Source organism: Mustela putorius, unplaced genomic scaffold, assembly GCF_011764305.1.
Source record: "Mustela putorius furo isolate JIRA1106 unplaced genomic scaffold, ASM1176430v1.1 tig00003834_pilon_pilon_pilon, whole genome shotgun sequence".
Taxonomy (NCBI): domain Eukaryota; kingdom Metazoa; phylum Chordata; class Mammalia; order Carnivora; family Mustelidae; genus Mustela; species Mustela putorius.
The window spans coordinates 46088044-46113917 of NW_025421987.1; the positions used below are offsets into that span (position 1 = coordinate 46088044).

Below are 25874 nucleotides of genomic sequence, written 5' to 3' on the forward strand. Positions count from 1 at the left end.
GTACAGGTCTGTGAATCACCAGGTTTACACACTTCACAGCACTCACCAAAGCACATACCCTCCCCAATGTCCATAATCCCACCCCCTTCTCCTAACCTCCCTCCCCCCAGCAACCCTCAGTTTGTTTTGTGAGATTAAGAGTCACTTATGGTTTGTCTCCCTCCCAATTCCATCTTGTTTCATTGATTCTTCTTCTACCCACTTAAGCCCCCATGTTGCATCACCACTTCCTCATATAAGGGAGATCATATGACAGTTGTCTTTCTCTGCTTGACTTATTTCGCTAAGCATGATACGCTCTAGTTCCATCCATGTTGTTGCAAATGGCAAGATTTCATTTCTTTTGATGGCTGCATAGTATTCCATTGTGTATATATACCACATCTTCTTGATCCATTCATCTGTTGATGGACATCTAGGTTCTTTCCATAGTTTGGCTATTGTGGACATTGCTGCTATAAACATTCGAGTACACGTGCCCCTTTGGATCACTACGTTTGTATCTTTAAGGTAAATACCCAGTAGTGCAATTGCTGGGTCATAGGGCAGTTCTATTTTCAACATTTTGAGGAACCTCCATGCTGTTTTCCAGAGTGGCTGCACCAGCTTGCATTCCCACCAACAGTGTAGGAGGGTTCCCCTTTCTCCGCATCCTCGCCAGCATCTGTCATTTCCTGACTTGTTGATTTTAGCCATTCTGACTGGTGTGAGGTGATATCGCATTGTGGTTTTGATTTGTATTTCCCTGATGCCAAGTGATATGGAGCACTTTTACATGTGTCTGTTGGCCATCTGGATGTCTTCTTTGCAGAAATGTCTGTTCATGTCCTCTGCCCATTTCTTGATTGGATTATTTGTTCTTTGGGTGTTGAGTTTGCTAAGTTCTTTATAGATTCTGGACACTAGTCCTTTATCTGATATGTCGTTTGCAAATATCTTCTCCCATTCTGTCAGTTGTCTTTTGGTTTTGCTAACTGTTTCCTTTGTTGTGCAAAAGCTTTTGATCTTGATGAAATCCCAATAGTTCATTTTTGCCCTTGCTTCTCTTGCCTTTGGCAATGTTCCTAGGAAGATGTTGCTGCGGCTGAGGTCGAAGAAGTTGCTGCCTGTGTTCTCCTCAAGGATTTTGATGGATTCCTTTTGCACATTGAGGTCCTTCATCCACTTTGAGTCTATTTTCGTGTGTGGTGTAAGGAAATGGTCCAATTTCATTTTTCTGCATGTGGCTGTCCAATTTTCCCAGCACCATTTATTGAAGAGGTTGTCTTTTTTCCATTGGACATTCTTTCCTGCTTTGTCGAAGATTAGTTGACTGTAGAGTTGAGGGTCTATTTCTGGGCTCTCTATTCTGTTCCATTGATCTATGTGTCTGTTTTTGTGCCAGTACCATGCTGTCTTGATGATGACAGCTTTATAATAGAGCTTGAAGCCCGGAATTGTGATGCCACCAACTTTGGCTTTCTTTTTCAATATCCCTTTGGCTATTCGAGGTCTTTTCTGGTTCCATATAAATTTTAGAATTATTTAGGAATTTAGAAGTTATCCTGAAAGCAATGTAGAATGACTAGTGAGTTTTATGAAAAAGGAGTGTTAAGATCATATTTGTACTTTATAAAGACCACTTTGTAAGCAGGACAGAACAAAACCAGAGAGAAAATATAAACTAGTTATCAGGCTGTTGCATAATCTAGAAGATGAGCATAATCTACAAAAAAGAGGATAGTGAACTAGATAGTGTACCTAAAAAGAGAGAGTAGTCAGAATCAAAATATTTGGGTGGCTCAGTCAGTGGGCATTTGACTCTTGATTTCCACTCAGGTCATGATCTTGGGGCATGAGCGTGAGGCCCTGTCTGGCTCCACACTCAGGGAGGAGTCTTCTTCTCTCCCTCTCTCCCCCTTCTGTCCCTCCCCACACACTCATGCTCTCATGTGTGTGTGCTCTCTCTCTTTCTTTCTCTCTCTTAAATAAATTAATCTGAAAAAACAACAACAACAAAAAAAAAAAAAACAAGATATTTGAGATAATACACACTGGACATGGTGATTAACTGATGTAAGCTGGTGACCAGAAATATGAATGACACTCGAGTTTTGGTTTAAGCAGTTGAAATGGTTAGGCCATTCTACCACTGCCACCAGGTAACATTTATGGTGTACTTTGTATATACCAACAACTCTTCTGAGCATCCGCTCATGTTTTCTATTAATAAGCTATTAATTACCATAGGCATTAACTGTAACAGTTTTCAAACTCAACCAATCTGACTCCACAGCCTGAATTTATTATACATAATAAGAACTATCTGCTGAAGACATAATGAAAAATCTGGATGACTCACAACTTCAGAAAAAAACGGACACAAAGAAAACACATCTTATCAAATTATAAGGTCTAAAGACAGTGAGTAAAAATGTTAAAAAGTATGAGTGTCAGAGTTGACCCTGAAAGCCTATATATGCCTTTTATTTGGTAAATTACATATGATTTTGTGTATACATCCCTGTACAAGCAGGTCAATTTATAAATATGTAATGTATAATGTTCACACGCTGTAAAGGAACTGAGATCAACCAGGGGAAGAGCAGATTTACATTTCCCTTGTACTTTCATCCTGGAACATGTTTGTTGAGAGGAAAGGCAAACAGAATAGTAATCTTAAAATTGTCTGCTTTTTCGCTCCCCACCCTCACCAATATAATGGAATTTGCATAATTTAAATTGCATATGATGAGACTCCACTTTTCATAGTTTGACTGTGTCTAGTTATAAAGCACTGTTTCATTTACTTTTTAACTACCCTATAACTACTACCTTTTAAACTACTTCATAACTACCTCAAGGGTATCCTTTATATTCATGTCATGAAGTAGTACAGAAATTAATGTACACAAATTTGAATACCTGAATAGACTAAATTCTTTCCTTCCAGAATTTGTCCAAGCAAAAGGCACTCTGCCTGCTATTCAAACATCTTTTTTACACCAAAACTGTGGTATTTCTCCAGAACCGCTACAGGAAGACCCTGTTTGCCAACAGCAACTTGTGTATTTAATCATCAGGAATTGTCTGCTTGCATTCCCCTTTCAGGGAAAATAAATAAATAAATAAATTAGTAGTTGAACCTAATTCTAACATACGACTTCAGTAGTCTTCCAGTGTTTTGGAGTCCCTATGTGCTGGACTGAGGCTATATAAAGCATATGCAGACATAAAGCACTTCCAGTATAAGGCTCTGTATGGAGTACTCGGCACTATGAGGCGTGAGCCTCCCATAGGTGATTAGATTTGGCCAACTAGAAAGTCGTTTCTGTCAAGGTCGAAAGACCCACAAACCAGTTGAATATCATTACCAGGGTGTGGCCCAATCCGCACGTCCATGTCCTAACAGAAAGCGACCTGCCACGCTAGGCCAGAGTCACAAACTGAGAAGGGGAGTACATGTTCAGTGAGCTGTGCAGACACACAAGCTCTGTGTTGAAACTACACCTCTCCACACTGGGCTGGGCAGAGCTGCCCACCTCGCCCGCGGTCCTTCAAGCAGCGTCCCAGGCCCGGGGGCGGACTCAACACGGCCCGAGAGGAACAGGAGGCGGTCACTGCCGTCACCGCCACTTCCCGAGAAGGAGTCGGAGCTTGATGCTGAACGCCGCAGTTTCCCACTCCAGCGCCGAGGATTCATCGCGAATTCTTCTGGGCGATTCAGGGAAAGCCACAGTGCCAGCGTCCTCCCGCTCCAAAGAAACCGGGCCTGGTGACAGGTGCAACCACCATCTTCCCGCCTCGGCTTTCAAACTCGGGCCTCCCAGCCCGCCCCGGAACCATAGAGTTCTCAGTGGTGAGAGTAACCTGAAAACCATAGAATCGTGGGGGAAGGAGCGGTTCCACTGGTGTCTTCGATCTCCCGTCTTTAACCACACTTGGAGGTCAGCGTCAGAGAAACTGAGCGGCACCTAGATAAAGGGCTGGGGGCGGAAGGAACGATCTGTATGTATAACCTGCATTTATAATCAGCCTGGCCTGAGCACTTTCTTTTTGTCAGTTTCTTGCTTGAATAGGAAGATTTGCTAACTTCATAAAATGAGTTGCCCATAATTGGTAGCTCAGAGAAGTAACTCTTCTTAACAAATTGGTATTTTAAAAATTATTATAGGGTATTTTAAAAATTATTATATATGGGTGGCTCAGTGGGTTAAAGCCTCTGCCTTCGGCTCAGGTCATGATCTCAGGGTCCTGGGATGGAGCCCCGCATCGGGCTCTCTGCTCAGCGGGGAGCCTGCTTCCTTCTCTCTCTCTCTGCCTGCCTGCCTCTCTGCTGCTTGTGATCTCTGTCTGTCAAATAAGTAAATTTAAAAAAAATTATTATAGATTATGTGTGCAAGTACGTATATACAAGTCTGGGAAATAACATTTGAGAATAAATGCTGGGAAAACCTGATCTTATTTTTAAAATGTTTTGAATGGCAATATTCTAAAATTCCACAAGATGGAGATATTACTCCATGAAGGAAAAACATTTTCGTCGTTCTCTTTTTCGCTAGGGCCCTGCGTTCGTTCACTCAACCATTTATTGAGCACCTTCTGTGTACCAGGCATCTGGGTAAATGGCAGGAAATGGTTTCTGCTCTCAAAGTGAAAGAGACTGGAGAAGGAGACAAACATTAAATTAATAATTTTAAATTGTACTCACATTCAGGCAAAAATGAACAATGCTATCAAAGAAGCGGAAGGACTCCTGATTTACATTGCAGTCATGGAAGAACTTCCTGAGATGCTATATAGCATAGAGGTTAAAATGTGAAATTCAGGAGCCAACAGTCTAGGTTTGAAGACTTAATAGCTGTATGATTTGGGGCAACTTGCTTAACCCCTTTGGCTTCCTTTTTGGAATGTATATGATAGGGATAATAATAATAAACTATTTGGTTATTATGAGTACTAAATAAGTCAATGTGTGTAGAGTGCTTAGAAAGTGCCCTCCACTAATAACTACTATTCAAAGAAAGTGATATTTAAGCATCCTAATGCTTCCAGTGTAAATCCAGCATTTTAAGGGAAAATAATAAACAAACAAAAAAAACTCTCACAAATTTCACACTATTTTTATTATGTGAACTATGATTGGATGAGGAAAATAATTAGAAAGGAAATGCAAGGAATAGTTTGTCATCCCAGTAAAAAGCCTAGAGAATATTTCCAAATTTTCAGTTTATTTCAAACATTCAACATGTTTCTAACTTAAAAGAACACTCAGAAAAATGGAGAAAAGAAAGCTACTTTTCAAAAATTTTTAAAAATTTTGTGACAGTAACAGGTATTATAATAATTCATGCTAATACACCAGAAGTATTTCCCATCCTTTAATTGTGTCTGAGTTTGTGTCCTTGGAATTTTACCTGTGATAATTCTTCAAGGTCTGAGTTAAAATCTTTCAGAGGAGGTGCCTGTTTGGCACAATTGGTAGAATATGTGACTCTTGATCTCCCAGTCATGAGTTTGAGTTCCATTGTGTTTACTTAAAAATAAGGGTTTACTTAAAAAATAAAGAAAGCAAATAAATAAAATCTTCCAGAAGAAAAATACGTGGATGTATTTCTTCCAGTTACCTGGGAGACATACCAATTCTGGGCCATTTTAAACTGAATCTCTGGGATAAAGCTTTTTAAAGATAGAGAAATAGTAAAATCATACTAGACAAATTTGGATGAGCTTCCAGCCTTACCATCTCAATCTGCAGATCAGATATTTCTCTGCTTTACTTAGAGTTCTGCTCTTCTTGGGTTTTAGGTTTGTATTTTTTAGATCTTACCTCTCACCTGTTGGGAGTCCCAGACTCCTATCCCCCAGAATACATAATCCATTAAAATCCCCACTAAACCACCAGGGATCAGCAGACATCACTATGGTAAACTTTTGTTTTAATGCTTCACCTACTCTTTTAGAATGTTTGATTATTTGATTGACATTTCTGTCCTACAAGGAGTTCTTTGAGTCTTACCAGTTTATTTTTTTTTTTTATTTTTACCAGTTTAGTCATTCATGAATGTTTTAAAAAGTATTCATTACATAACATCCAGAATGTTAAGCAAAGTGTGTTGTACTAGAGGTGGTTTCTTGTTCAGCCTAATATTGCTGAAAACAAGCAAAGGAAACTCAAATAACCATAGATAAACATTCAAGTATGTCATCTGATTATTTTATTAAGTTTGCACAAATAATAGTGATTTTTCTATTGAAATTGCAGATTGTATAGAAAAATAAAATTTACTCAAACTACCTTTGTGAATTGACTTAAAACAAAGTCTAGAATCTATCACTGAAGAAATTCTGTGCTTCTCACATGAATGGAGGTGATTTGTAAAAAGGAAAGAACCAGAAAATATTACAAGAAATGGGATGCAAGTGGTGCTAGTTGGAGCTAATGTGCTTAGAAAAAAAGAGATGCAAATTAAGAGGCTTTTCTGCTTGAAGTTCGATGGTTCTAAATTGAACAAGTGCAGTGGCTGCACCTGAGAATTCCCTGGGGAGCTTTAAAACTACTCTCCTACTCCTAGATATTCTGATGTAAATTGGTCTGGGTGTAATTTGGGGAGCTGAAGACCTTAATTCGGATGGCTTCCATGAGAAAGTTGGGGTGTTTTTTTTTAAGATTTTATTTATTTGACAAAGATCGCAAGTAGGCAGAGAGGCAGGCAGAGAGAGAGGAAGGGAAGCAGGCTCCCCAGTGAGCGGGTAGCCGGATTAGGGGCTCCATCCCAGGACCCTGAGATCATTACCTGAGCTGAAGGCAGAGGCTTTAAGCCACCGAGCCACCCAGGCGCCCAGGAAAGACTTCTTTTTTGTTAAAGGGGACCTACACTTACCTGTAGTTCTCAGGTTAATAAAATGGACATTAAAGTGACTCATAGGTGTCCTTAAGTGTAATTTTTATTATATATCATATAATATTTTGGGCATGAATTCCTCAATAAATATATTTCAGGATTCCATCTCATTCTTTCCTAAGGTGAGACCAATTTACAAAGATCACATCTATACTGCACATTTTGATGGTGTGCACAGCCTTGGTTATGTCAATGGCAATCCTAAAGGACAAGGACATATAGATATTCCTCTCCTGTATATCACCTCACCGACAAGGGCAAAGCAAGAGTGTTTCTTTTGGTTCAACAATGTCATGTATCTCATCATCTGCCAAACTCCAAACGTGATGGAAAATCTCTGGAGGATATGACTTGATTTGGACCATTTTCTAAGGCAAGTGACAGATCGTTGAAGCGTAGGTCTTTTAGTCAGTGCAGGCTGCTAAAACCAAATACAAAGATAACAGAAATGTTTTTCTCACAGTTCTGGATACTGGAAGTCCAGGGCCAGAGTGCCAGCATGTTTGGCTTCTGATTAGACTCCTCTTCTGGGCTTCAGAGTGCTAATTTCTAGTTGTATCCTCACATAGCAGAGAGAGAGAGAGAGAGAGCGCACCCAAGTGCTCTGGGCCCTTTTCCTAAGGGCATTAACCCCATTTACAAGGTGTCTGTGATCTAATATCCTCCCAAAGGCCCCCACCTGCAAATACGGTCACATTGAAGGTTAGGATATCAACATATGAGTTTGGAGGGGACACATTCAGTCCATAACAGAAGGTAACATGTCCCCTATTCAATATGAAAATTACATGGCTCAGCCCAACACAGCAGGCCAGGTAGCTAATCTAGAGGCAGACAGGTTTGAACTCCAGAGCTCCCATTTTCTAGCACTCTAACCTTAGACAAAACTTTTTACAACCTAAGTTTTCCTTTTTTAAAGTTGAATTCATAAAGATGCCTCTATCATAGCTTGTGGTAAGAATTATATTATATATGTAGTGCTTAGTATCATATTTGGTATTTAATAAACATCCAATAATTGATAGATATGATTGATCTTCCTCTGAGGTATAGTTAACATAGAAAACCCTAGAATCAATGGGAAGTCTAGCTATTTGAGACAAAAACAAGTTGTAGTATTCAGATTTACTATTATTTTTGATGAGCAAGCTTTCTTGAATCTTGGATAGCTGAATGCTATTCCCTGTCCTTAAAGCACTTTTATCCATTTCTTCACTTGGAGAGTTTCTACTTATTCTTCAGAGCTTGGCTTAAATGATGCTTCCTCAAAAAGAAGTCTTTTCTGACTCTAATAGGACGCTGAATTTTTTTTTTTTTTTTTAAGATTTTGACAGAGAAATGGATATTTGACCAAGAGATGGAGAGAGAGCACAAGCAAGGGAAGCAGCAGGCAGAGGAGAAGCAGGGTCCTGTTCTCCCAGGACCCTGGAATCATGACCTGAGCCAAAGGCAGATGCTTAACCAACTGAGCCACCCAGGTGCCTCAAGGATCCTGAATTTTCTTATTACTCCGCTTACCTATGCTTGAGCACGACTGTAATTATCCGTCTTTCCCACTAGATGTAAGTTCCATGGAGTCAGAGATCAAGTCTACTGTGATTGACTCTGCCTATCCTGCTGGTGACAATTGAAGGCTTCTCAGGCATTCCTTTCCTAAATCTTTACTGCAGGTTTTTGAGGGAGTTAATAATCTTTTTTTTTTTTAAGATTTTATTTATTTATTGGACAGAGAGAGAGAGAGATCACAAGTAGGCAGAGAGGCAGGCAGAGAGAATGGAAGGGAAGCAGGCTCCCCGCCGAGCAGAGAGCCCGATGTGGGGCTTGATCCCAGGATCCTGAGATCATAACCTGAGCTAAGGCAAAGGCTTAACCCACTGAGCCAGGCGCCCCAAGGGAGTTAATAATCTTATCTAATTCTGTCAATCACTGATGGAGAAGTGTTCAAGTCTCCAAATATAATTGTGGTTTTGTCTATTTTTCCTCTCAGGTCTATCAGTTTTTGCTTCATATATTTGTTGTCTGGTATATACACATTTAAGATAACTAGTTCTTAGGAGATTAACCTTTTTATCTTTACATAATGTCCTTCTCTGTCCTTGGTGATTTGCTTTGCTCTATAATTTGTCTAATATTAAGAAAGGCATTCCAACTTTCTTTTGATTAATGTTTGCATTTTATCTTTTTCATCCTTTAATTTTCAACCTACTTATATAATTACATTTGAAATTATTGTATTAAGTTATATTATACATTCATAAATTATATATAGATACAATCTTTATAACATATAATTAATTATATACTTTATATAACTTCTTAATATATTATTATACAGTATGTTATAGATATATCTTATCAAAGTCAACTGGTATTGACATTTTGAGTGAACTGTAGAAGTTTTATTCCCTTTATGTTCCTTTACCTTTCCCCATTTATAATTGTTTAAATATTTTCTCTATATTCATTGAGAACCACACTAAAAAGTATTATAATTTTTGCTTCAAACATCAAACAGAACGCAAGAGGAGAAAGAAATGTATTGTGCTTACCTATAATTTTATCTCTGTGTTCCTTCTGACTTCTTGGTCTTCCAAAAGTCCTTTTTTCATTTCTTTTTTGTTTCAAGAACTTCCTTTAGCCATTCTTTTAGGGTAGGTCTGCTAGTAACAAATTCTCTGTATTTTCCTTCATCTGTGAATGTCTTTAATTCCCCTTCAATAATGTGTCATTTCTCTCTGACTACTTTCAAGATCAAATCTGTCTTTGGTTTTCAGAAGACTGACTATATGTCTTTGCATGAATTTCTTTGGGTTTAATCCATCTGAGTTTTGGTCAGCTTTTTCAACTTTTAGGTTTATGGTTTTTATGTAGATTTTTGCCAAATGCTATAAATTCTTAGTCATAGTTGTTTTTTTGTTTGTTTGTTTTTGTTTTTGATACTTTTCAGCCTTCCTGCCAACTCTCTTCTTCTGAGACTTGGATAATACAAATGTTAGATCTTTACTGACAGGTCCCTAAGGGTCTGTTCATTTCTTCCCGGGCTATTTTTCCTTTGTTGTTGAGATTGCATAGCTTTTATTGTTTAACTTCACTGATTCTTCCTCTGTCTTCTCCATTTTTCTCTTGGGCCTGTCCATTGAGTTTTCTTTCTTTTGGTTGTATTTTTTGGGGGGTTCTAAATTTTTCAATTAGTTCTTCATTATATATTTCTTCTTTTTTTTTTTTAGTCTTCTATTTCCTGAAACTATGTTTTTTTTCATTTGTTTCAAGAGTATATGTAACTGCTTGTTGAAGAATTTTTATGTCAGCTGCCTCAAAATTCCTGTCAGATAATTTGACACGTAGGTTATCTCAGTGTTGGCATTTGTTGATTGTCTCACTTAGTATGAGATCTCCCTGGATCTTGGTAAGACATGATTTTCACTTAAAACCTGGACATTTTGTTCATTGTGTTATAGGAGCTTTTTTTTTTTTTAATGTTTTCTTTATTTGACAGAGAGAGATCACAAGTAGTCAGGGAGGCAGGCGGCGGGGGGAGGGGAGTAGGCCCCCTGCCGAGCAGAGAGCCCGATTCGGGGCTCAATTCCAGGACCCAGGGATCATGGCCTGAGCTGAAGGCAGAGGCTTAACCAACTGAGCCACGCAGGCGCCCCAGACTCAGGGCTTATTTAAATCTTGTATTTTAGAAGGCCTCCTCAGACACTTCGGTGGAAGTGCAAGTCCAGGCTTTCCACTCAGCCTCACATGACACTGGGGAAGAGGCATGGAGAAGGAAGGGAAGGGACTTATTACAATTGGGTGGGAGTAGAAGATTAGGTTCCCCAATAGGCCTCCGTTAATTCCATCCTGAATAAAGGGTGGGACACCTCATTACTGCTCCGTATGTGGCCTCCACTGACACCTATTGAGAGGGCTTGGAAGAAGGATTGCTACTATTGAGAAGTCTCTGCTAAGTCTCATCTTATACCACGCCAGCAAGGATGGGGAGGAACACCTCATTAACACTGGGTAAGATTAGAACTCCAGGCTCCCCACTTGGTCTCAGCTGACACTGTGTGGAAGGAGAGGTGCTTATTATACCCTACAGGAATGGAAGTTCTGGTCTATTCCCAATCTTCTGTGATGCCTCCCAGGTGCAAAGAAGCTGGGGGCGGGGGGCATACATTTTTTACAGTGTGGCAAAAGTGGAAGTCTAGGCTCTTGATTCAGCCTTTGATGGCCAGGGTAAAGGTGGGGTTGTAGTTTCCTTGTAGAGAGCATATTGTCTAATAGTCTATCTTGCTTGGCTGCCCCTTTCCTGGTCCTTCAATAGAGAGCAGGCTTTTGGGGGGCATTTTTTTGGTCTGTGCCCATTGGATTTTGGAGTTGTTGGCTTTTCTAGTGTCCAATTTTGGATATATAAAGCAGAACAAAACAAAACCAGAATTCATAATAGTGAATTTTGGGGGGACCCAGGTCCTTAGCTGGTCTGTCTTATCTCCACCTTACAGAATCTTCTTGTGATTGTTGATATATAATATTCAGAGCTTAGATTTTAGTTAACAGAGAAACTAGGGAAAAACACACCCATTTCATCTTCCCGGAAGTAGAAGCTTGACTACACTGTTATTGGTCTTTTTACAAACGGACATGTATAGTGTGTATTGTTATTGTCTTACCCAGATCCCTTTAACTAGGTAATTTACCCAATCCCCAGTTACCTAGATAACTCACAGCTGCCCCTTTCTCTGAGGAATTGCCCTGGGGATGCTATATTGCTTCAGATGTAAAATATAATGATTCAACAATTCTATACATTACTCAGTGCTTCTCTTCCCTCTTCCCAAGGGAAGAGTCCCATCGGACTCTATATCCCTTTCTTGCTCTCCTGTGGGAAAATGCTCAAATCTTAGGTGAGACACTCTCACAGACCAAGTATGAATTAGAGAGAAATTGGGAAGAGGGTTGAGGGGGACATGCAGAGAATGTAAGATGAAGACATGCAGATGTAATATAACAGGAGCTGTCCAACCCTGTACACCCCCACCCTGCTTCCTGCCAGGGCCAGAGCTGTGCCAGTGATGCACAAGTGTGCTCTAAGGTTCCCCCCATGAGAATGCAGCTAGTCTGCCCCTGAGACCATACTCAAGATATTTACATTTTCTGATTTGTCCATCTTTTCTTTTATGGTTTACGCTGTTGGAATATTTGCTATCTCCCATCCCTCCTCTCACCTCCCCACAAACTTTAACTGATTTAATCATCTCTGATTCTTTTACTCTTTCCATTTTTAAAATTTGTTACTGTGATGTCAAGGTAGGCAGAGCTAATTTCAACTCATTTCAGCAATCTGAGCCTCAACGACTTCATCAGAAAAGTGGAGGTAGTGTACCTGCTTCAAGCATCAGTGGAGGCTTTACAAAAACCCACACTTCTAGACACTGGCACAGGGTCTGGAATCTAATGAGAAGCCATAGACGGGAGCAGTTTTTTCTCTGCATTTCCAGAGAAGAGGTGGGTGGGGGCAGGGATGGGTAAACTAGATGAAGGGGATTAAGAATAGTACACTTATCATGAGAAGCACTGAGTAATGTATAGAATTGTTGAATCATTATATTTTACATCTGAAGCAATATAGCATTGTATGTTAATTATACTGGAATTAAAAATAAATAAATAACTTGAAATTATATATCATTTTCTCTGTCTAAATACTAATTACAAGCCAGCCAGGAATTGTCTGCCCTCCTTTGGTCCATGGACCCTCCATCTTACCTCCTCCCCTCTTGACCTGGCTCAGGTCAGAGCACATCTCACTCCTTTCAACTACACTCTCCATGTCTCTCCCTTACCTTTCTCTGCCACACCTTGGCCCCTCTTGCCATCGGACTCTATATCCCTTTCTTGCTCTCCTGTGGGAAAATGCTCAAATCTTAGGTGAGACACTCTCACAGACCAAGTATGAATTACAGAGAAATTGGGAAGAGGGTTGAGGGGGACATGCAGAGAAAGAGCGAAAGTTCCTCTTGTGGCATAAAAGTCCACAGGTGGACCGAGAGATTTGGAGAGAAAGAAAGGAATTCAGAGAACAAATTATTTTAACCAATTTCTACAAAGTATGAGCCTCTAAACAAAGAGTCAAAATAAGTAAAACATAAAATGACAGAATCAAAAAAAGAAACAAAAATATCCACCAATAGAAGATGGCGGAGAAGTAGCAGGCCGAGACTACTTCAGCTAGCCGGAGATCAGCTAGATAGCTTATCTAAAGATTGCAAACACCTGAAAATCCATCGGCAGATCGAAGAGAAGAAGAACAGCAATTCTGGAAACAGAAAACAACCACTTTCTGAAAGGTAGGACCGGCGGAGAAGTGAATCCAAAGCGATGGGAAGATAGACCCCGGGGGGAGGGGCCGGCTCCCGGCAAGCGGCGGAGCAACCGCGCACAAAATCAGGACTTTTAAAAGTCTGTTCCGCTGAGGGACATCGCTCCAGAGGCTACCCGGGGCAAAGCCCACACGGGGTCAGCGTGGCCTCAGGTCCCGCAAGGTCACAGAAGGATCAGGGGTGTCTGAGTGTCGCAGAGCTTGCGGGTATTGGAATGGGAAAGCGGGCTACAAAGACAGAGCCGACAGTAAGCTCGCAGCTCGGGGTGACCTTGAACCGGTTGCAGGCTCAGTGAGCTCGGAGCGCGGCCGGAGGTGAGGCAGATGGGAGTAACTGGGCGCGGTTCTCTGAGCGCACACTGAGGAGTGCGGCCCTGGGCTCTCGGCTCCTCCGGGCCGGAGACCAGGAGGCCGCCATTTGTATTCCCGTCCTCCGGAACTCTACAGAAAGCGCTTAGGGAACAAAAGCTCCTGAAAGCAAACCCAAGCGGAATACTCACCCCGTCCCCGGGTAAGGGCGGTGCAATTCCGCCTGGGGCAAAGACACTTGAGAATCACTACAACAGGCCCCTCCCCCAGAAGATCAGCAAGAAATCCAGCCGAGACCAAGTTCACCTACCAAAGAGTGCGGTTTCAATACAAATGAGAGCAGCAGTATTCTAGAGGAGGAGAAAGCAAAGCACAGAACTCATGGCTTTTGCCCTGAGATTTTTTTTAGTCTTGCGGTTAATTTAATTTTTTTCTTTTTCATTTTTTGTTTTTTTTTTCTCGCCTTCGGGTAAAATTTTTTTTTAACTGTTACCTTTTTCTTTTTTAACGATTTTTTACTAGTTTATCTAATACATATATTTTTTCTTTTTTATATTTTTCTTAGGTGTTTTCATTTTTTTTAATTCTTTTCTTTTTTTTTCTTTCTTTTTTCTTTTCTTTTTTCTTTTTTTTCTTTCTTCCTTTTTGAACCACTTTTTATCCCCTTTATCCCCCCTCACGATTTGGGATATCTTCTAATTTGGTTAAAGCATATTTTCCTGGGGTTGTTGCCACCCTTTTAGTATTTTACTTGCCCCCTCATATACTCTTCTCTGGACAAAATGACAAGACGGAAAAATTCAACACAAAAAAAAGAACAAGAGGCAGTACTGAAGGCTAGGGACCTAATCAATACAGACATTGGTAATATGTCAGATCTAGAGTTCAGAATGACAATTCTCAAGGTTCTAGCTGGGCTCGAAAAAGGCATGGAAGATATTAGAGAAACCCTCTCGAGATATAAAAGCCCTTTCTGGAGAAATAAAAGAACTAAAATCTAACCAAGTTGGAATCAAAAAAGCTATTAATGAGGTGCAATCAAAAATGGAGGCTCTCACTGCTAGGATAAATGAGGCAGAAGAAAGAATTAGTGATATAGAAGACCAAATGACAGAATAAAGAAGCTGAGCAAAAGAGGGACAAACAGATACTGGACCACGAGGGGAGAAATCGAGAGATAAGTGACACCATAAGACGAAACAACATTAGAATAATTGGGATTCCAGAAGAAGAAGAAACAGAGAGGGGAGCAGAAGGTATACTAGAGAGAATTATTGGGGAGAATTTCCCCAATATGGCAAAGGGAACGAGCATCAAAATTCAAGAGGTTCAGAGAACACCCCTCAAAATCAATAAGAATAGGCCCACACCCCGTCACCTAATAGTAAAATTTACAAGTCTCAGTGACAAAGAGAAAATCCTGAAAGCAGCCCGGGAAAAGAAGTCTGTAACATACATTGGGAAAAATATTAGATTGGCAGCTGACTTATCCACAGAGACCTGGCAGGCCAGAAAGAGCTGGCATGATATTTTCAGAGCACTAAATGAGAAAAACATGCAGCCCAGAATACTATATCCAGCTAGGCTATCATTGAAAATAGAAGGAGAGATTAAAAGCTTTCAGGACAAACAACAACTGAAAGAATTTGCAAACACCAAACCAGCTCTACAGGAAATCTTGAAAGGGGTCCTCTAAGCAAAGAGAGAGCCTATAAGTGGTAGATCAGAAAGGAACAGAGACCATATACAGTAACAGTCACCTTACAGGCAATACAATGGCACTAAATTCATATCTCTCAATAGTTACCCTGAATGTTAATGGGCTAAATGCCCCTGTCATAAGACACAGGGTATCAGAATGGATAAAAAAAACAAAACCCATCTATATGTTGCCTCCAAGAAACTCATTTTAAGCCCGAAGACACCTCCAGATTTAAAGTGAGGGGGTGGAAAAGAATTTACCATGCTAATGGACATTAGAAGAAAGCAGGAGTGGCAATCCTTATATCAGATCAATTAGATTTTAAGCCAAAGACTATAATAAGAGATGAGGAAGGACACTATATCATACTCAAAGGGTCTGTCCAACAAGAAGATTTAACAATTTTAAATATCTATGCCCCCAACATGGGAGCAGCCAACTATATAAACCAATTAATAACAAAATCAAAGAAACACATCAACAATAATACAATAATAGTAGGGGACTTTAACACTCCCCTCACTGAAATGGACAGATCATCCAAGCAAAAGATCAGCAAGGAAATAAAGGCCTTAAACGACACACTGGACCAGATGGACATCACAGATATATTCAGAAACATTTCATCCCAAAGCAACAGAATACACATTCTTCTCTAGTGCACATGGAACATTCTCCAGAATAGATCACATCCTGGGTCCTAAATCAGGACTCAACCGGTATCAAAAGATTGGGATCATTCCCTGCATATTTTCAGACCACAATGCTCTACAGCTAGAGCTCAACCACAAAAGGAAGTTTGAAAAGAACCAAAATACATGGAGACTAAACAGTATCCTTCTAAAGAATGAATGGGTCAACCGGGAAATTAAAGAAGAATTGAAAAAAATCATGGAAACAAATGATAATGAAAATACAATGATTCAAAATCTGTGGGACACAACAAAGGCAGTCCTGAGAGGAAAATATACAGCAGTACAAGCCTTTCTCAAGAAACAAGAAAGGTCTCAGGTACACAATCTAACCCTACACCTAAAGGAGCTGGAGAAAGAACAAGAAAGAAACCCTAAGCCTAGCAGGAGAAGAGAAATCATAAAGATCAGAGCAGAAATCAATGAAATAGAAACCAAAAAAACAATAGAACAAATCAACGAAACTAGGAGCTGGTTCTTTGAAAGAATTAATAAAATTGATAAACCCCTGGCCAGACTTATCAAAAAGAAAAGAGAAAGGACCCAAATAAATAAAATCATGAATGAAAGAGGAGAGATCACAACTAACACCAAAGAAATACAAACTATTATAAGAACATACTATGAGCAACTCTACGGCAATAAATTTGACAATCTGGAAGAAATGGATGCATTCCTAGAAACATATAAACTACCACAACTGAACCAGGAAGAAATAGAAAGCCTGAACAGACCCATAACCAGTAAGGAGATTGAAACAGTCATTAAAAATCTCCAAACAAACAAAAGCCCAGGGCCAGACGGCTTCCCGGGGGAATTCTACCAAACATTTAAAGAAGAACTAATTCCTATTCTCCTAAAACTGGTCCAAAAAATAGAAATGGAAGGAAAACTTCCAAACTCATTTTATGAGGCCAGCATCACCTTGATCCCAAAACCAGACAAGGATCCCACCAAAAAAGAGAGCTATAGACCAATATCCTTGATGAACACAGATGCGAAAATACTCAACAAAATACTAGCCAATAGGATTCAACAGTACATTAAAAAGATTATTCACCACGACCAAGTGGGATTTATTCCAGGGCTGCAAGGTTGGTTCAACATCCGCAAATCAGTCAATGTGATACAACACATCAATAAAAGTAAGAACAAGAACCATATGATACTCTCAATAGATGCTGAAAAAGCATTTGACAAAGTACAGCATCCCTTCCTGATCAAAACTCTTCAAAGTGTAGGGATAGAGGGCACATACCTCAATATCATCAAAGCCATCTATGAAAAACCCACCGCAAATATCATTCTCAATGGAGAAAAACTGAAAGCTTTTCCACTAAGGTCAGGAACACGGCAGGGATGTCTATTATCACCACTGCTATTCAACATAGTACTAGAGGTCCTAGCCTCAGCAATCAGACAACAAAAGGAAATTAAAGGCATCCAAATCGGCAAAGAAGAAGTCAAATTATCACTCTTCGCAGATGATATGATACTCTATGTGGAAAACCCAAAAGACTCCACTCCAAAACTGCTAGAACTTATACAGGAATTCAGTAAAGTGTCAGGATATAAAATCAATGCACAGAAATCAGTTGCATTTCTCTACACCAACAGCAAGACAGAAGAAAGGGAAATTAAGGAGTCAATCCCATTTACAATTGCACCCGAAACCATAAGATACCTAGGAATAAACCTAACCAAAGAGACACAGAATCTATACTCAGAAAACTATAAAGTACTCATGAAAGAAATTGAGGAAGACACAAAGAAATGGAAAAATGTTCCATGCTCCTGGATTGGAAGAATAAATATTGTGAAAATGTCTATGCTACCTAAAGCAATCTACACATTTAATGCAATTCCTATCAAAGTACCATCCATCTTTTTCAAAGAAATGGAACAAATAATTCTAAAATTTATATGGAACCAGAAAAGACCTTGAATAGCTAAAGGGATATTGAAAAAGAAAGCCAACGTTGGTGGCATCACAATCCCGGACTTCAAGCTCTATTACAAAGCTGTCATCATCAAAACAGCATGGTACTGGCACAAAAACAGACCCATAGATCAATGGAACAGAATAGAGAGCCCAGAAATAGACTCTCAACTCTATGGTCAACTAATCTTCGACAAAGCAGGAAAGAATGTCCAATGGAAAAAAGACAGCCTCTTCAATAAATGGTGCTGGGAAAATTGGACAGCCACATGAAGAAAAATGAAATTGGATCATTTCCTTACACCACACAGAAAAATAGACTCAAAATGGATGAAGGACCTCAATGTGTGAAAGGAATCCATCAAAATCCTTGAGGAGAACACAGGCAGCAACCTCTTTGACCTCAGCCGCAGCAACATCTTCCTAGGAACAACGCCAAAGGCAAGGGAAGCAAGGGCAAAAATGAACTATTGGGATTTCATCAAGATCAAAAGCTTTTGCACAGCAAAGGAAACAGTTCACAAAATCAAAAGACAACTGACAGAATGGGAGAAGATATTTGCAAACGACATATCAGATAAAGGACTAGTGTCCAGAATCTATAAAGAACTTAGCAAACTCAACACCCAAAGAACAAATAATCCAATCAAGAAATGGGCAGAGGACATGAGCAGACATTTCTGCAAAGAAGACATCCAGATGGCCAACAGACACATGAAAAAGTGCTCCATATCACTCGGCATCAGGGAAATACAAATCAAAACCACAATGCGATATCACCTCACACCAGTCAGAATGGCTAAAATCAACAAGTCAGGAAATGACAGATGCTGGCGAGGATGCGGAGAAAGGGGAACCCTCCTACACTGTTGGTGGGAATGCAAGCTGGTGCAACCTCTCTGGAAAACAGCATGGAGGTTCCTCAAAATGTTGAAAATAGAACTGCCCTATGACCCAGCAATTGCACTATTGGGCATTTACCCTAAAGATACAAACGTAGTGATCCAAAGGGGCACGTGTACTCGAATGTTTATAGCAGCAATGTCCACAATAGCCAAACTATGGAAAGAACCTAGATGTCCATCAACAGATGAATGGATCAAGAAGATGTGGTATATATACACAATGGAATACTATGCAGCCATCAAAAGAAATGAAATCTTGCCACTTGCAACAACATGGATGGAACTAGAGCGTATCATGCTTAGCGAAATAAGTCAAGCAGAGAAAGACAACTATCATATGATCTCCCTGATATGAGGAAGTGGTGATGCAACATGGGGGCTTAAGTGGGTACGAGAAGAATAAATGAAAGAAGATAGGATTGGGAGGGAGACAAACCATAAATGACTCTTAATCTCACAAAACAAACTGAGGGTTGCTGGGGGGAGGGGGTTTGGGAGAAGGGGGTGGTATTATGGACATTGGGGAGGGTATGTGTTTTTGTGAGTGCTGTGAAGTGTGTAAACCTGGTGATTCACAGACCTGTACCCCTGGGGATAAAAATATATGTTTATAAAAAATAAAAAATTATATTAAAAAAAAATGTCCACCAATATACTAAAGAGACTTTAGTACAACTCTCTAAGAAACTGATAGATCAAACAAGCAAAACAATCAGGCTATAAAAGTTGTAGGTAATACAATGAATAAGATATATATTTTTATATATATCATTTATATTGTTTATAATAAAATATACGTATTATTATAAATAGATATATATGTGTGGGAGGCCGCAATAAGGCTTGAGACAAGGACCAAACCAGGCCCTGACTTGTGCCTCCTTTAAAGTCCGAATAACCTAACAAAAGGTTTAGGACGGGAAAAGTTGAGTAGCACTGATAAAGGGTCTGTGCTGTGTGTTGTGCGCTCACCTACATGACTTCCCACACCCTTGCTAAACAAATGAGAACAATTCGGTTGGGGTCAAAAGTTCATTGCTTCCATCAGAAAGGATGAATACCCAACTTATGTAGCAACATGGATGGGACTGGAAGAGATTATGCTGAGTGAAATAAGTCAAGTAGAGAGAGTCAATTATCATATGGTTTCACTTATTTGTGGAGCATAACAAATATCATGGAGGACAAGGGGTGTTAGAGAGGAGAAGGGAGTTGGGGTAGATTGGAAGGGGAAGTGAACCATGAGAGACTATGGACTCTGAACAACAATCTGAGGGGTTTGAAGTGGCGAGGGGGGATAGGAGGTTGGGGTACCAGGTGGTGGGTATTATAGAGGGCATGGATTGCATGGAGCACTGGGTGTGGTGAAAAAATAATGAATACTGTTTTTCTTAAAATAAATAAATTTAAAAAAAAAAAAAAAGTTCATTGCTGGTCCTTGCTGCCCCAGTACTGCTCATAAAGGGAACTCATGGTTGTTTAACTAGGCACAGGTGTATTGCTTCTCCTATCACTATATATATGGCCTTAGTGCTTTGAATAAACTTGGCACTGTTGGATATCCTCCTCAGTGCTCCTCCTGCCCCCATCTCTTTGTCTCTTAACTTCTTTTCTTCATCCTCTTACCCTCACGTTCCTGGTTGATTTGTCGCGCCAGCCGCAACATATATGACATATATATATATATATCATATATAATTCTGAATCCAAATAATAAGAAAACACCTGTTGAAGTTTTGATTTAAATTCTAATTAACATATAGTGTAATATTAGTTTAAGGAACATAATTTAGTGACTCACCACTTACATATAACACCCAGTGCTCATCACAACAAGTGCCTTCCTTAATGCCTATCACCCATTTAACCCATGCCACAGCCACCTCCCTCCATCAACTCTCAGTTTGTTCTCTATACTTAAAAGTCTGTTTCATGGTTTGCCTGGTTTTTTTCCCTATGTTCATCTGCTTTGTTTCTTAAAATCCACATATGAATGAAATCATATGGTACTTGTCTTTCTCTGACTTATTTCACTTAGCGTGATACACCCTAGCTCCATCCATGTCCTTGTAAATGGCAAGACTTTGTTATTTTTTATGGCTGAGTAATAGTTCAGTGTGTGTGTGTGTGTGTGTGTGTGTGTGTCACAACTTTTTTATCCATTCATTAGTTGATGGGCATTTGGGCTCTTTGCATAATTTGGCTATTGTTGATAATGCTGCTATAAACATTGGGTTGCATGTGTCTCTTCAAATTAGTATTTTTGTATCCTTTGGGTAAATAATTAGAAGTTCACTTTGATTTCAAACATGCATATAACAATGTAAATTTATAATAATTTTCTATAAACTAAGGCAAAAAGTAAGCTCAACAAATACCAAGGAAAACATATCACACTGACCTTTCTCCCTGACTGTAATGCTATAAAATAAAAAGTAAAGGGGGGAAAATGTTTTCTTTCTCCTCCCAAAAAAAACTAATACACTTGGAAAGTAAAGCCATACTTCTTTAAGTCATTGGTTAAAGAAAAAGCCACAGTGGAAAATACAAGATACTTATATTTAGAACATTGATCTATACTGAAAGCAGAATGTGTGGAATGAGGCTACAGTGATACACAAGCTAAAGATTTAGCCTTAAACATATATCATAAAAAAGAAGGAAAGTTCTAAATCTAGATGACCAACCTAAGATTTAGAGAAAGAACAGCAAAATAAGCTCAAAGAAATGATAAGAAGTCATGGTAGAGATAAGGAAAAATTGATAAGGCAAAAAAAAAAAAAAAGAAGAAGAAAAGAAAACAAAGAAAAACATCAGACATCAACCTATCAAAAAATAGTTCTTCGGAAATAATAATAAAGTAAACAAGATTTTCAAGGGAAAAAAAAGAATAGAAAAAAAAAAGAACAACTAAAAGGGAGAACACTTACAGAGTTTATTAGTAATATATATTTTTTTTCTATTTAAAGAAAAAGAAGTTACATTTCAGAGTTCTGGAACTTGCTCCAGTAAGCTTCTTTGAATTCAAACACTGGGCATAGTTTCATGAGACCATTTGGGATAAAGTTGTAAACTTGTATGTACTTAGAATCCTGAGGTTTTCTCTAAGCAATATCCAAATTTAAATAAGAGAATGAAGGGGCACCTGGGTGGCTCAGTGGGTTAAGCGTCTGCCTTTGGCTCAGGTCATGATCCAGCCCCACATTGGGCTCTCTGCTCAGCAGGGAGCCTGCTTCCCCCTCTCCCTCTGCCTGCCTCTCTGCCTGCTTGTGATCTCTCTCTCTGTCAAATAAATAAAATCTTAAAAATAAATAAATAAGAGAATGAAGTTGGTATTATCTGAAAGATTTTTGGAGGTGGGGCAGTAACCTTGAATAAAAATGCTTACACATAACTCCTGGGGACTTTGTGTGGGCTAGGTTCTATCCTTTGTACTTCACTACTCTAAGTCCTACCTTGTTTGTCTTCTTCCACTCCAGCTCTCCACTAGAACATTAGTTCCAAAAGGATAAAGTCTTGTGTATTTTGTTCATTGACGTACTCCCATTGCCTAGAACAGAGTTTAGCAAGTAGCAGATGCTCTATAAATATTTACTCAATGAGTGAATGTAGATTGCTCTGAGGCAGTCATTATCCTAGTTTTATTTGAGCCTTAACTAGTTGACATGACTTGTTCAGAATCACTCAACAAGGACGTGACTGGATCTACCGAAGTCCAGAGATTTTAACTACTATATTCTTCTGCCTCTCTTTGTATATAGAAAGCATTTGGAGAGGCCGTGGGAGAGGCTAAGACCCTAGTTGTGTACAGGGGCATTGCAGAGGACAAAGTTAGAGATTTTTAGGGCCAGTGATAAAGGGTTTAAATCTTTAGTTGAGACATACAAGAGTGAAACTGACTCAACATTATATACGAAGATTTTAGCCTTTATACCTCTTTGGGTATTATGGTGTCTTCCATTCTGGATCTAAAAAACTGCCTATTTAGCCATCCCTGTTCACCATTCCACACTTGTCTCCATCCAGCAAAGAAAATCACTCCCTTACCACGACCAGTGACATAGTCTTCACAACACCACACCTCATGTTCAGGAACCTCAACCCAGTCCATTCCCAAAAAGCTTAGTGAGACATACCAACGACCCAATGGCTCTTCCATCTCATCTTTCCTTTGCTCAAGAACCCACGATGGTTCTAGGATTTCAAGACTGACACTTCTGAACATCTCCATTCCTATTTATATTACTCCCCTCCAAAAATATATATATTGGCAGGCCTGTAATGAATGCTAGACATAAGAAGATGAACAAGACATTATCCCTGCCTTATGGACAATATTAGTTGTATGTTGAAAGGAAAGAAAGAGAAGAGGATAAATCTGAGGTTGGAAGAGACATTCACCCCCCTCAAGCATTTTTTCATTTTGTTTTTTAAAGATTTTATTTATTTATTTAACAAAGAGTGAGAGAGAGAGAGATCACAAGTAGGCAGAGAGGCATACGGGGTGGGGGGGGAGCAGGCTCCCCGCTGAGCAGAGAGCCCGATGTGGGGCTTGATCCCAAGACCCTGGGATCATGACCTGAGCTGAAGGCAGAGGCTTAACCTCCTGAGCAACCCAGACACCCCCATGCATTTTTATATAAAAGCTATTGCTCAGTGGTACATATTGTTATCCCTGCATCTCAATATGACTCATGGTGATCCAAAGTAATTTCATGGTGATTCCATAGTGATTTATGTTGATGGTCCACTCTAACCCATTACTGGTGGTTGTGTGGTGATTCATTGGGATCTATGATGATTCATTTTTATCTCACTGATGATGTTCCATGACAGCAATGAAAATGTCATCTTCTACCTTTGCATTTTATTCTGGGACAAGTAATTTTTAGATTCATGATATCAGCTACATGATGTCATGGTAAAAAGATAATGCATTGTGGCTATTTTCAGTAAGATGAGTAATTCTCATTCTTAATTCTGTTTGCTCTGGTTGGTAGAGATGGAGATGATATGTACAGATGGCATGTATCTCTTTTGCCTTAGAGGGGTTAGAGAGTGAAAAGTTGAAGCTAGACTGATGAGCAATTAACTTCAAAATAAATCAAACTTTCTCATATTTGATATTAAAATGAACAAAATGGCCTATAAAATAGGAACTATGATCCAAATATTGTAGGAAAACAAAAATATACAGACACACTCTACAGACATAAGTCATTTAGAAAAAATAAATGTTTTGTGTTTGGAAAGAGGTATATACACACATACACACATAAACAAAACAGTTGTTTTCCATTATGCACCAAAAAAGGAAAGTTTAGGGTCATATATATGAGTGCCTGTAACAAAGACACCCATCAGGAAAGGCTTCTGTGATGAGGTATTTGAACTGAAAGCTGAAAAGTTAGTAGAAATTCATTAGAAGATATTGCAGGAGAAAAGAACATTCCAGTGTGAGCAAAGGCTCTGGTTTTTTTTTGTTTGTTTGTTTGTTTGTTTGTTTTTTAAAGATTTTATTTATTTATTTGACAGAGAGAGATGACAAGCAGGCAGAGAGGCAGGCAGAGAGGCAGGCAGAGAGGCAGGCAGAGAGAGAGGCAGAGAAAGAGGAGGAAGCAGGCTCCCCGCTGAGCAGAGAGCCCGATGCGGGGCTCGATCCCAGGACCCTGAGATCATGACCTGAGCCTAAGGCAGCGGCTTTACCCACTGAGCCACCCAGGTGCCCCAAAGGCTCTGGTTTTAAAGGGACCTTGAAGAATTCTAGAAAACTTAAGCAAGGTCAACATGTTGGATAGTGGTGGGAGAAATTGGCAAAAGATAACACAAGAAGTAGAAAAGGGCCAGATCATGCACAGCTTTAAAAGTTCTGGGGTTTAACTTTTATTCTTTGGACACTGGAAAACTACTATAGAGTGAAAGAAAAACACATTTCAGTTTATGTTTTTAAAAAAGGGCCCTGGGTCTTATGTGGGGGAAAAAAGAAAGGAATGCAAAGGAGCAAAAGCAGAAGGAAGGAAATGTATTGTATAACTACTGGCTTCCTCCCTGTAAGAAATATTGGTGATTTTTGGTAACAGTGAAAATTTGGTAACAGATGAAAATTATGCATCTATTTAGTGCATCTATACTGAAGGCAGATCGCTTATGGAGTCAATGTAGGCTGTAAGAAAAAGAGAGAGGTTGAGAATAATTTTTTTTAAAAGATTGCATTTACTTATTGACAGACAGAGATCACAAGGAGGCAGAGAGGCAGTCAGAGAGGAGGAAGCAGGCTTCCCGCTGAGCAGAGAACCCTATATGGGGCCTAATCCCAAAACCGCAGGATCCTGACCGGAGCTGAAAGCAGAGGCTTCAACGCACTGAGCCACCCAGGCGCCCCCACTGAGAATAATTTTTTTTAAAAATCTGAAGCCCTTTAGCATAATTCAGCTGACCACACCATTTTGATCTTACCATGTCTGCCACACTTACATTTTTTTTAATATTTTTATTTATTTATTTGTCATGGAGAGAGAGAGAGCGCACAAGGATGCAAGCAGGCAGAGGCAGAGAGAAAAGCAGGCTCCCGCTGAGTGGAGGGCCAGATGCGGGACTCAATCCCAGGACACTGGGATCATAACCTGAGCTGAAGGCAGTGGCTTAACTGTCTAAGCCACCCAGGAGTCCCACTGTTACATTCTTTTTAATTAATTAATTAATTAATTAATTATTTGCGAGAGGTAGGGCGGGGCAAAGGGAGAGGGAGAGAGAAACTTAAGCTGAGATTCTGCACTGAGTGCAAGCCCAAATTAGGCTCGATCTCAAGACCCTGATATCAGGACCAGAGCCAAAACCAAGAATCAGATGTTTAACCAACTGAGCTACCCAGGTGCCCCTGAGCTGTTACATTTTACATTAATTTGCTTACATTTAAACATTTCCATGCTATAAAGGCCAGAAAAATAGCATAAATGAGTAAAATGCAATGAGAGGGGACCATGAAAACTCCTTATACTCTTCTTCCTTGGATATTGCAACCAACTGTTAACCCATAATAGCTATTCACATCTTCTGGTACAGTAAAAAATACTCCG

The 25874-nt window shown here is 39.6% G+C and overlaps 1 pseudogene; it reads right to left on the minus strand.

Annotated features, from left to right (window-relative positions):
- The window catches only part of LOC101679485, a 143691-nt pseudogene extending 139827 nt beyond the window's left edge, over nt 1-3864 (minus strand).
- Between the last annotated feature and the right edge of the window lie 22010 nt (nt 3865-25874).